Source organism: Eptesicus fuscus, chromosome 22 (genome assembly GCF_027574615.1).
Source record: "Eptesicus fuscus isolate TK198812 chromosome 22, DD_ASM_mEF_20220401, whole genome shotgun sequence".
Classification (NCBI taxonomy): domain Eukaryota; kingdom Metazoa; phylum Chordata; class Mammalia; order Chiroptera; family Vespertilionidae; genus Eptesicus; species Eptesicus fuscus.
Window position 1 is genome coordinate 838,074 of NC_072494.1, and position 12,132 is coordinate 850,205.

At 55.1% G+C, this 12,132-nt stretch overlaps 1 pseudogene; it reads right to left on the bottom strand.

Moving 5' to 3' along the window:
* Window positions 1-3,557: 3,557 nt before the first annotated feature.
* On the bottom strand, window positions 3,558-4,870 carry LOC129147992 (polyadenylate-binding protein-interacting protein 1-like; annotated as a pseudogene).
* Window positions 4,871-12,132: the final 7,262 nt, after the last annotated feature.

Sequence of the window (12,132 nt, forward strand, 5' to 3'; positions counted from 1 at the left end):
GTCTGGGAGAGGCCAAGCGTCCCTGGGTCCGGGTGAGACCATGTGTCCCAGGATCCGGGTGAGGCCTCGTGCACCTAGGCCCGGGTGAGCCCAAGTGGCCCTGGGTCTGGGAGAGGCCAAGCGTCCCTGGGTCCGGGTGAGACCATGTGTCCCTGGATCCGGATGAGGCCTCGTGCACCTAGGCCCGGGTGAGCCCAAGTGGCCCTGGGTCTGGGAGAGGCCAAGCGTCCCTGGGTCCGGGTGAGACCATGTGTCCCTGGATCCGGGTGAGGCCTCGTACACCTAGGCCCAGGTGAGCCCAAGTGGCCCTGGGTCTGGGAGAGGCCAAGCGTCCCTGGGTCCGGGTGCGACCATGTGTCCCTGGATCCGGATGAGGCCTCGTGCACCTAGGCCCAGGTGAGCCCAAGTGGCCCTGGGTCTGGGAGAGGCCAAGCGTCCCTGGGTCCGGGAGAGACCATGTGTCCCTAGAACCAGGTGAGGCCTTGTGCAACTAAACCCGGGTGAGGCCACGTGCCCCTGGGTCTGGGAGAGGCCAAGCGTCCCTGGGTACGGGTGAAGCCAGATCCTGGGTCCGGGTGAGGCCGTGGGCCCCTGGATCCATCCGGGTGAGGCTGGGTCCCAGGCCCGGGTGAGACCACGCGCCCCTTGGGTATGGGTGAGGCCACGTGCCCCTTAGTCCGGGTGACGCCGTGCCCCTGGGTTCGGCCGAGACCAAACCAGAGGGAGTCGGACCTCCATTACCACCATTTGTCCACCATCCAGAGCTGAGGGGTCAGTGCTGACATGTACACATAAGGAACTACTGGACATTGAAATTGGGTCTCAAAAGAACTGTTGGTCCAGGGGGAAGCTCGCTACAGAGTGATTCATTTGCCTGTCAGCATAACTATTATTGCTCGTCTCACATTCAGTTCTTATTAGTATATATCTAGTGACATATGATCTCGCTCATCTAGGGGAAATGATGAGCATCATAGACTGAGGAACAAGAAGAGAACCAGAAGCAAGGAGGCATCGATCGGACTGTCGGGCCTCAGAGGGAGGATAGGGGAGGGTGGGGGGAGGGTGGGGGGAGGGGGAGAGTTCAACCAAAGGACCTGTATGCATGCATATAAGCCTATCCAACGGTTAAGTTCAACAGGGGATTGGGGCATGCGTGGGGTGAGGGGTGGGATGGGAATGGGGGGATGAGGACAAATATGTGACACCTTAATCAATAAAGAAATTAAAAAAAAAAATAAATAAATAAAATAAAGATAGTCTAAAAAGGAAAAAAAAAAAAAAAAAAAAAAAAAAAAGAAAACAAGAGAGACACATTGACTAAGGTAAGTGCCCTTGACCGGGAATCAAACTCAAGGCCCTTAGGTGAAAAGGCTGATGCTCAAACAACTGAGCAGTATTGATATTTTTTCCCTCAGCAAACACTCAGGCTCCTTAGACACCCCCCCTCCAGGCTGTGTGTTCCTTCAGCTTTCTGAGGGTCAGTTCCTGCTCCAGGCTGCTCCTATTGGCCTCGCGGTGCCCCCTAGTGGTCAGGCAGGGTTCATTGCTCAGCTCTGTGGCCCCTGCAGAAGGTCAGACCACACAGAGGGGCTCAGGGCTGAGCCCAGGAGTTCATCAGCAGCCTCCTCCCCCCACAGGTCCCCCTAGCACTTTCCATGTCTTGGGGCTCTATAAGTAGTTCTCCCTTGGACCGCAACCAGCATGGCTAGACAGTAAACGACAAGTCCTGAGTAGGGGCATCGGGGGAATTGAGAAAATGAAAGAGACAGATACAGAGACAGTAGGGAAAGCTGGGACCAGGTGGGACAGATGCTCGCTGGTGGAGAGACAGTGACCCAGAGCCGGTGCAGCACATTTATTTTATACAGTATGATTCCAGGAAGTTTTACGGGAGTTTAAGACAAAGGAAATTATGTGAAATCGTGGTTAAAGGTCAGGCTGCAATTCTTCATTCTTGTGGCTTCTTTATAATTGTCATTCCTGGCTGAGCCCGGATAACTGCATCTGTTCCCTGCACCTGGCTGAACTTAGATAATGAAACCCACCCCCTGGCACCTGAGCTAATGGTCAGACTGAAAACATACCCACTCTGGCACAGTATGTTTCCAGGATGTGGCTCTGCCAATGCCACTGGATCCATCCAACAATTAGCTCATGTGCCTTCCCAGGCACTCTCTACAGGCCTCCCTTTTGAGAATCCCTTAGACAAAAGGAAGGCTGGGACATCATGGACTCTGCTGCATTCTTCCGGGGGACCACAGAGAGAGCAGATGGCATGGCCCTCATCCCTTTGAGGCCACAGTTCCACCAGGAGATGAAGGCTCACCCCCCTAAAGAGTTTTGGCTACAGGATTGCTGGCATACTGGGTGGGAGAGAAAGCAGACTAGGAAGAACACATGGGTTCACCCCCAGACCCAACTCACCCAAAGGTTAGAAGTCCCCTTTCCCACCCTGAAGCCAGGGCCAGAGGCGGCTGGGTGACCCGGTGCCCATGAGAGTGGCATGCTGCCGGGGGTCCAGGTCAGGGGACATTGAGAAATACCCACAATAGCCCACTCCCAACCCAGGAACAGGGGGCCATCTGGGTGAGGAGTCAGCAAGGCCAGGTCACTCGGCTGCTTATGCAACAGCCGGAGTGTGACCTTCATCGGTGGTGACTGTGCGAACTCGACACACATGTGTGTACACACAGATAGCATGCCGAGGCCACAGCTACATACAACACTTTTTTTCTGGCAATTTGATGCAACAAATTTTCTTTATTCGTCCTAAGCAAACTCAGTCAGAGGCACAAATTGCATGAATTTTTAAAGGGAAAAAGCAGAGACTATGGACATGCCGGCTGGCCCACCCAGAAGAGGCAGTGAGGAGGCAGATAGAGAGATGTGAGCTGGGAGCCAGCTGGTGTGGCTCAGTGGTTGAGCAGTGACCTAAGAACCAGGAGGTCAGGGTTCGATTCCTGGTCAGGGTACATGCTCGGGTTGAGGGCTCCATCCCCAGTGTGGGTCGTGCAGGAGGCAGCTGATCAGTGATTCTCCCTCAGAATGTTCTTCCACTTCCCTGACAGCACTTCCTAAATGTATCAGGCGTGTGAAACTGATCACAGTGCTGGATGTGCCTGTGGGCCAGGGTGGGCCTGAGCTCTCACACTTCTATGTGTTTGTGTGTGTGTCTGTACATATACATACATATATGTACATGTCTACACACGAACACATAGATAAATGTACATATGCATATTCACACATAATTTTACATGTATAAGCTCTACATGTTGGTGTTATTTTGTAGTTATCGTTTTTTTGTTTTATTTTTTTTTTTAGTTTTTAAAATATATTTTTTATTGACTTCAGAGAAGAAGGGGGAGAGAGAGAGAAAGATAGAAACAGCAATGATGAGAGGGAATCATTGATCCACATCCGATTGGTAGAGGCACGTGCCCTTGGAATGGGACCTGGAACCTTTCTGTCCACAGGCCGATCATCGGTCCACTGAGTCAAACCAGCTAGGGCAACACAGTTTATTATTTTATTTTATTTTTTAAGTTCTAGGGAATAAGGTTTATTGTGCAGAGAGTGTCACACACGACTGAAGGTGGTACATTAGTCACTTCCCTCACCATCCTTCATTGGGTACAAGTGGGACAGGCTCCCTGCATTCCGGTTCCCCCACCACCTGCACGGCTTCCTAACACTGACCGTGGACATTGAACCCGACTGCTTCCGCGGACGCTCTGGTTCCCAACAGAACTGTGCAGAAGCTTCTGGGTCCCCTCATCGTCCATATCATCCACGCTCGGTCACCAGCCCTGACACATCGGCTCCATTTTCCTCACAATCTGGAAAAGAGTCTTCTCTTTCAAGTCACTCTTTTTTCTTTTTTTTAATAAATCTTGATTGTGGTAAGTATTACATATGCCCTTCCCCCTCCCCTACTCCCTCTCCTGCCCTCACGTCACTCCTGACAGGAATCATGGGCATCAGGATCAGCTGCAGTGAGAGGAGCACCATCCGCTGGACCCAGAGGTGGTTCAGACATAAAACAGCTGGGATCATTCTCAGGTGCTGCTTCTCTTGAGTGCTGAGGTGACAGGGACTCTCCCCCAGTTACTGGACCGGAGCTCTACGAGCTTCAAGAGCATCTGCCTCACGTCTGCACTGCAGGGCGCCTCCTGGATGATGTTCTCAATCCTCTGGATAACTTCCTCCATGTCTGTCCTTTCCTGTCCCGTCCAGGCATCTTCCAATGAGGGCCCTGTCAACTCCAGTAATTTTACGGCACAAACGAGGTTATCGTCCACAGGGTTAGAGAGGAGGGCTTCCAACAGCTCACAAAGAAAAGCTGCGTGAGCCGGTCTATTTTCTCCTTCGATCTCAAGCAGAAGATAAAGTTCTCCCAGAAAGAGCACGAACCCATGGAATCATTTCCGAGCTGCTTCATCACCCTCAACAGCTTCATCTATAGAAGCACATTCAGTCTGACATCTTTGAAAGAACACACGGCGGAAGCTGCCCCTCTGTGAGCTAACGGTCAGGTGACGGGACAGGTAATCACACAGGCGAGCTCCCACGCAGCGGAACTTAGGCACGGACGTGGCCTGCTCACAGATGACGTCCACGAGTTCTTGCAAAGCCTCCTCCGTGGTCACCCGGCCACGCAGGGTCTCTGCAAACTGCTCCATTTCAGTTTCACAACTGCCAGGCAGCTCTGTCACACGATTCAAGAAATCCAAAACAAAGAGAGACAGAGGGAGACCATCCTCGCAGGGTCCTGTGTAATTAGAAGAAGCTCAAGGGTAGAATTCAGGGCGCTGGTAGACAGCGTGGGCATTCACAGGGGAGTGATGAGCACCTGGGGTTTAGCCATGGTGGACTCGGACTGCCAATTCTGCCGAGCGTTGGGGTCCTGGGGTCTCGTTTGTTCCTAGAATGTCCCCTGGGAAGGGGCGGCTGGGCACTACCTCCAGTGACTCCCCCGCGGGCACACAAAGCGCTCCCACGGGCCGTGCCCACCCCACCCCGTGGGACCTGGGTGGCTTTGGGGGTCGGAGCTGCAAGCAGGCCCCCTCCCATCACTGTTTATTTTAGATAAGACCAGCCTGTGCTCTGGTATAGTAAGTAATATAGAGAAATGTTTAAAATGCTTTAAAAATGTCTAAAAATGTTGAAAAGGTTTGAAATATGTGAGTTAACTTAAGTGTGATATTAAGGACCCATTCCCCAATGCCCTGAAGCGTGTGTACCCCACAGATAAGGATTTGCACCTCAGTCACTGACTCAGAGTGACTTGCTAAGATAACCATGTGAATGAGTGATGTACTCCCCCTGGATAACCACATGCAGCCCCTCGCCCTGTTTGAGATTAACATGTGGGCATTGACGTCATTCACTGATAGCCACCTGGACTGCTGGGGTACGAGCAGGCTTTAAAAACGGGTCCTGACCAGCCAACGGTGCTCGCCTGTGGAGACCGCCACAAAGGCACGTCCTTTTGCCAGCTCAGCTAGCGACGCCGCTCCACGCTCCTCTCCCTGCCAGACGGCAGAAGAACGGCTAGTACCGCCCGATCGAGATGAGACCAAGCTCTCGGGTGAGGAACGCCGGCCCCCTGCATCCGGACCGGACCAGCCCAGATGCCGGACCCCAGAGAACAGCACCACCGGGATCCCGTTACGCCTGCACCCGCAGCATCAGGAACGTGTGTGAGTAACAAAGTGCTGTGTGATCTGCAACTGCATCTGTGCCATGTGGTGTCATTCCTCCGGCAGCTAATTGAATTACTGTGCGTACACTTGAAACTGAAGTTAAACTTTCTGGTCTTTTCGGTCCTAGGCCTGCCCTTGGTCCTGCTGCTGTAGAGTAGTCTCTTCGCTAGCAACTACTTCAATGTCCCGACACCTGCAGGGTTAAAGTTCATCTCAAGGGACGCCTTAGATAAACATCCCAGATCCTTTCCGGGATCTACCTGGGACAGCTGTGGACTCTGAGTCTTGTTACGGAATAGTGACTGGAGCTCAGGGTCTGACCATAAAGTAGAATCCCTCCCATTTGTCCCCTTCACCTGGGCAGGGCGGAGGCTGCACTGAGCTCGGTCCCCTGGGCGCTTGGTCAAAGGCCTCACGTACCTTGATGGCTCCTCAACCGTTTCCACAGGTCAAAGTAGAGGTCGGGAACCTCGCACTGGGTCTGAAAATCCAAGGAGAGGACCTCCGGGGTCTCCAGCTGCACAGCCTGGCTCCTGGGGGAGCAGAGGCCGGACTTGCTCAGCGGGCACCCCACGGCTCCGCACCCCACTCCCCCTCGCCCGTCCTGCAGCACTCACCTGCTCAGGGCGCCCTTCACGTCCTGCGGGGACAAAGGCACAGGTGAGTGAGGGAGCAGCGAGCTGATGGGGTTGCTGCTCCTCCCAGAGGCACAGGGCGGCCCGGCCTTGGGTGCGGGTGTGATGGGGCCTCATAGCCCGGTCGGGAGAGCACCTGAATGACTCTGGAAAGTACTCCTACTGTTTCACATCTGAGGACACTTATACTCATGGGAACAGGGTCAGTTTCTCACATGTGAACAGGGGTTAAGTTTTTCTTAAGTTTCCTTTCCAAGCCCTGTGCCAAGTGATTGGGAGGTGACTCAGCTGTGAGTCCAGCGAGCAGAACCCATAAGCAGTGTCAGGCCGACCCACCAGGAACCAAAACACCATCTGATCAACACCATCTCATCATCTGGGGACTAATAGCGGATGGCTGAGACCCCCAGGCCTGCACACAGCACCCAGCCCCTTCCCCTTTATCACCCTGTCCCCTGCACCTGCTGGGAGACAGGACGTGATGCTTGTAAGCGCCCTGTCTGATTGGTGGGCTGGCCTTCTCAGTAAACACCTTATAGGCCTCAACCTGCCTTCGTGATTGGACACAGCGACAGGCGGCCTGAGCCCGCCCAGGGGTTTCTGAGTGACAGATGGACACCCCGTGCAACGTTCCCCGCTCAGGCCTCGGGATGGTCAGCACGGCAGGACACTTCTCAGCCCCTGAGCCTATGTGCCCTCCTTGCTGAGGTGCTGGGGAGACTGCGGCTGCTAAGGGGGGTTGGGGAGCCCCCATGTTCGCTGTGGCCTCACTTCCCTCAGAGCGCACCCCAGAGAGGCCACGTGTCACAAAACCTCTTGGCAGTGGGTGGGTGCACGGCGCCCAGACTGGGCACTGAGGTGGCAGCCACAGGTGACCCACACGGATGGAGCAGCCGAGACATGGTCACCCTGAGGGGTGCTCTCCAGTTCCACCAGCCGAACCTGGGATGAGCAGTGGGGTGGGGGAGGGGGAGGTTCACCTTCCTAAGACTGGAAGGAGGGCCCAGCAGGCCAGGCTCACCCATTACTCACCTGGCGGCTCCACCTGGTCCCCGCTATCACCTGACCGTCAGGATTCTGTGCTCCTGGGACCCAGGCAAGTGGGAGCGGAAGCCATCCCGTGAGCCTGTTCGGCTGAGGAACCCACCCCTCTACCAGCACAGGGATTTTATTCTTCTTGACCCTCATCTGAGAGAAACACATCGATCGGTTGCCTCCTGCACAAGCCCTGACCGCAGCCTGGGCCACGGAACAGCCTGCAACCAAAGTACGTGTCCTTGACCAGAATCGAACCCGGGACTCTTTGGTCCTCAGGTTGATGCTCTATGCACTGAGCCAAAATGGAATTTTGTGCCAAATCAAATTTTCTGATTTAAATATAGAGCCCTGTAGACCAGTGAAGCCACCTTGTACGTTTTAGTCTGTTCAATATTCTAAAAGAATAGGCTTAGCCCCCCTGGTGTGGCTCAGTGGTTGAGCACCAACCTATGAACTAGAAGGTCAGGGTTTGATTTCCTATCCCAGCACATCTCCAGGTTGCAGGCTCCATCAATGATTCTCTCTCATCATTGATGTTTCTATCACTCTCTCCCTCTCCCTTGCTCTCTGAAATCAATTTTAAAAAATAGGTTAAAAACTGATAATAAATAAAAATAAAAGAAATATGCCTTTATGCCCTAGCTGGTTTGGCTCAGTGGATAGAGCATCGGCTTATGAATGAAGGGTCCCAAGTTCAATTCTCATCAAGGGCACAGGCCTTGGTTGCAGACTTGATCCCCAGCCCAGGACTTGGGCACCTGTGGGAGGCAACCAATCACTGTGTCCCTCTCACATCGACGTTTCTCTTTCTGTCTCTCCCTCTCCCTTCCACTCCCTCTAAAACCAAAGGAACAATACCCTTGAATGAGGATTAACAAAATAACTAAATAAAAATAAGAGAAATATGCCTTTAAATCCCCCACACTGATGTGCCACTGCTGAGCGAGGCAGGCGGTCCTCTGTTCTCACGCTCACCACGTCCCCCAGAGCAGCTCAGGACCCGCCACCTTGGTGTCCTCCCAGGGCACAGCCTCACCTGCAGCACCTTCTGGGCGGAGCCCTGGCATCGCTCCTCCAGCTCCCGGATGCGGCTCTCCAGCTCCCGGCTCTGCTGCCCCAGTTTGGCCTCACGCTCCCTCAGTCTCTTCAGTGTGTGCTCTTTCTTGCTCTCCAGTCTCCACAGGTACGCCCTCTCCTCCTCCCTCAGGAAGCTGAGCAGGTTCTGGAAGTCCGCCTGGATTTTCTGTCTCTGAGCCTCTATCTTCTCCTAGAGTCAAGAGAGGACGCTCAGCCCAGCCGGCTGGTTGGCGGATCTCAGGGGTTGAGAGTCCACCTGTGAGCCAGGAGGTCACGGTTGGATTCCTTGTCAGGACACTTGTCCAGGTTGCAGGCTTCATCCCCAGGAGAGGGAGTGCAGGAGGCAGCTGATCCATGATTCTCTCTGCTCTTGGATGTTTCTATTTCTCTCTCCCTTCCTCTCTGAAATACATACAAACATAAAATAAAGTAAAAAGAAAGAAAGTAGGAAGCCCAGTGGGGGATGGCTCTAGGTAACCAGGCATGTGATTCTGCTTCTCTGACAGGCACAGGCCTCCTGGCCATTTCCTGCTGGAAGCGGGAGGGCCAGGGGATGAGTTCTCATCCATGTCGACATCGAAGGACAATGGCTCCTTCTCGGGGTCCCACCTGCCCGCTCTGGTCCAGTGACACCAGGACTGTGCTTTGCCCGGTCAGACCCTACGCCTAAGCGCCAGGACAGAAAAGAGCTCGACACCAAGAAATCCATGTTCTCTTTGGTGTTGCTGTTGTTAATCCTCACCCGAGGATGTTCTTTCCAGTGATTGTCAGAGAGAGGGGAGTGGAAGGGAGGGAGGGTGGGAGAGAGAGCGAGAGGAACATCAATGTGAGAGACTTCCACTGTTGCCTCCTACACACGCCCCACTGGGTAGGGATTGCACCTGAACCCAGGGGTGCCCTCCAGCGGCCCCGGAGAGAAACCCCATTCTCACATTCCATTCGGCTATCTGCTTCGCCGTGAACGCTTTCTGGCTGGCACATTCCTCTTCCATTTGCCTCAGTTTCCTCACCGCTTCCTGGAGCTTTTCCTGGAGGGAGACATGGGATGACTCTTGCTGACCACACCTCGCTGCTCCCTCTCGAGGGAATAACCTGCATATCTGTGCCCGGGGCTCTCTGTCCAATGTCACCCTGATCCTCCTCTCGGCTAATGGTCAGGACACCCTGCGGGGACCTAGACTGAGCTGATTCGAAGGCTCGGGCAACACCTGCCTTTCCCTACATGCCCCCAGCCCCCTGGCTGTGTATTTGCCACGGGGTCCTCTCACATGGAGCGCCCTCTTTATGCTCACACTTCTACATACCGTTAATTTTGTTTTTAATCTATAATAATAAAAGCCTAATATACTAATTACATCAGACGTCCTTTCGGACAACCTTCCGGACAAAGCTGGGGCTGAGAGGGAAGCCTGGGTCCTGGGTGCCAGAAGGAAGGCCTACTCTTGCATGAATTTCCTGGATCAGGCCTCTGGTATGTATATATTTTTATTCCTTTCAGAGAGGAAGAAAGAGACAGAAACATCGATGAGACGGGATCATGGATCGGCTGCCCTCTGCATGCCCTACACTGCGGTTGGAGCCCGAAACCCAGGCACGTGCCCTGACCAGGAATCCCACTGTGACCTCCTGGTTCCTAGGTGGATGCTCAACCACTGAGCCAAGCTGCTGGGCCACATGGTTAGTGTTTAGGCTCTTCAGGACTCACTTCTGGGAGGGCTCCCCAAGACCACCCACACCCCGGGGTACCCCTTCCCACCACCCAGGCCAGGGGAGCCAGGCCGTCCTTTCACTGGTACGTCTTCCCTACTGGATGGCAGGCCATGCACAAGGGGGCACTGGGCTGGATGATGGGCTCTCGGGCACATGAGAGGGCACTGGGCTGGATGACGGGGGTCTCAGGCACACGAGGGGGCACTGGGCTGGATGACGGGGGTCTCGGGCACACGAGGGGGCAGTGGGCTGGATGACGGGGGTCTCAGGCACACGAGGGGGCACTGGGCTGGATGATGGGGTCTCGGGCACATGAGGGTCACTGGGCTGGATGACGGGGGTCTCGGGCACACGAGGGGGCAGTGGGCTGGATGACGGGGGTCTCAGGCACACGAAGAAGCACTGTGTGGATGATGGGATCTCGGGCACATGAGGGGGCACTCACCCTGTAGCCTGGGCCCGCGTCCTCCACGAGCGCCGTGGCGTGACCCTTGTGCCGCGGGTCGCGCTCGCAGCGCCAGCAGATGAGCTGGCCCTCGTCCTCGCAGAAGAGGTGCAGCCGCTCCCCGTGCTCCGGGCAGGACAGCTCCTGCTCCTGCTCCTGCTCCTGCTCCTGCTCCTGGTCCTGCTCCTGCTCCTGCTCCTGCTCCTGCTCCTCCTCCAGCTCCAGCTCCTGGAGGGCAGCGATGAGGTTGCCCAGCTGCTTGTTGGGCCGCAGGCTGCCTCTCTGGAAGGGAACCCGGCACTGGGGGCAGGAGAAGGTGTCCTGCTGGCTCTGAGGCGAGGAGGCCGGGCCCATGAAGCATAGGAGGCAGGCCTGGCAGTAGCTGTGGCCGCAGCTGATGCTCACGGGCTCGGCCATCAGCTGCAGGCAAATGGAGCAGGTGGCCTCCTCCTGTATCTTCATGCTGGTCGTGGCCGACGCCATGTCTCTGCCCAAGGCTGCAAGGCCGGACCCAGAGGCTCCCCACAGCTGTGGGGGCGCACCCACCCCACGCTTTTTGTGGGCGTCCGGCTGCCGTGTCCCCACGGGCCTTGAGGATTATCTGGAGGAAGAAACGTCTGCAATGTGGACGATGCAGAGAGCAGCTGTGCTGGGGAACAGGGTAGGACCCCAACTCCATTTACTAGAATGGAATAGAACTTAACATTCAGGAGTTTCCTCACCCGAGGATGTTCTTCCATTGATTTGTAGAGAGAGTGGTGGGGAGGGGGAGAGACAGAGAGAAACATCCATGGGTTGCCTCCCACATGCACTCCCACCAGGACCACAGATGGAACCTGCAACCCAGGTACCTGCCCTTGACCGCAGTCAAACCCAGGACTCTTCACTTCACAGGCCAATGCTCTATCCACTGAGCAACACCGGGTAGAACTGGTCACATTTGGGGCTGCATGAAGCCCCAATATAGACCATCCATCACGGGGGAAGGTGGTGTTGGAACCCAGACACAGGGAGGGCGAGAGCGAGGAGGGATGGCCCCCAGGGACTCAGTCAGATCCTGGGAGACTCTCTCCCCACTGAGGAACGTGAGGAATAATCGGGAATAACTGGTTCCAGGATCCTTTCCTTGCAATTTAAGGAACCGGGTGGATTCGGAAGATTCCATTGAAACAGTGACTGTGGACCTGCTGAGCCTCCCACCCCCAGGCTTTCTCCCCGACTGCCCCTCACAGAGAACCAAGGCTGTCCAGTGCGCTCAGTAGCAGAGCATCCACTGGGCACCGATATGTCTGGGTTCAATTCCCCAGGTCTCTCTCTCCCCCTCTCCAGCTGCCCTCCCTTCTGTTCTCTGTAAGAAACTATGGAAAAAACTCCTCCAGTGAAACCCAACCTGGATGACCTGGAAGTAAACAAGGCCGCCCTCCAGGTCTTCCCTGACCTGAGAGGCTCTAGGCCTCCTTGCTCAGTGGCTGAGTCGAACTATGGGCCAGCGAGGTTGGACAAAAGGAGCCACATGCTA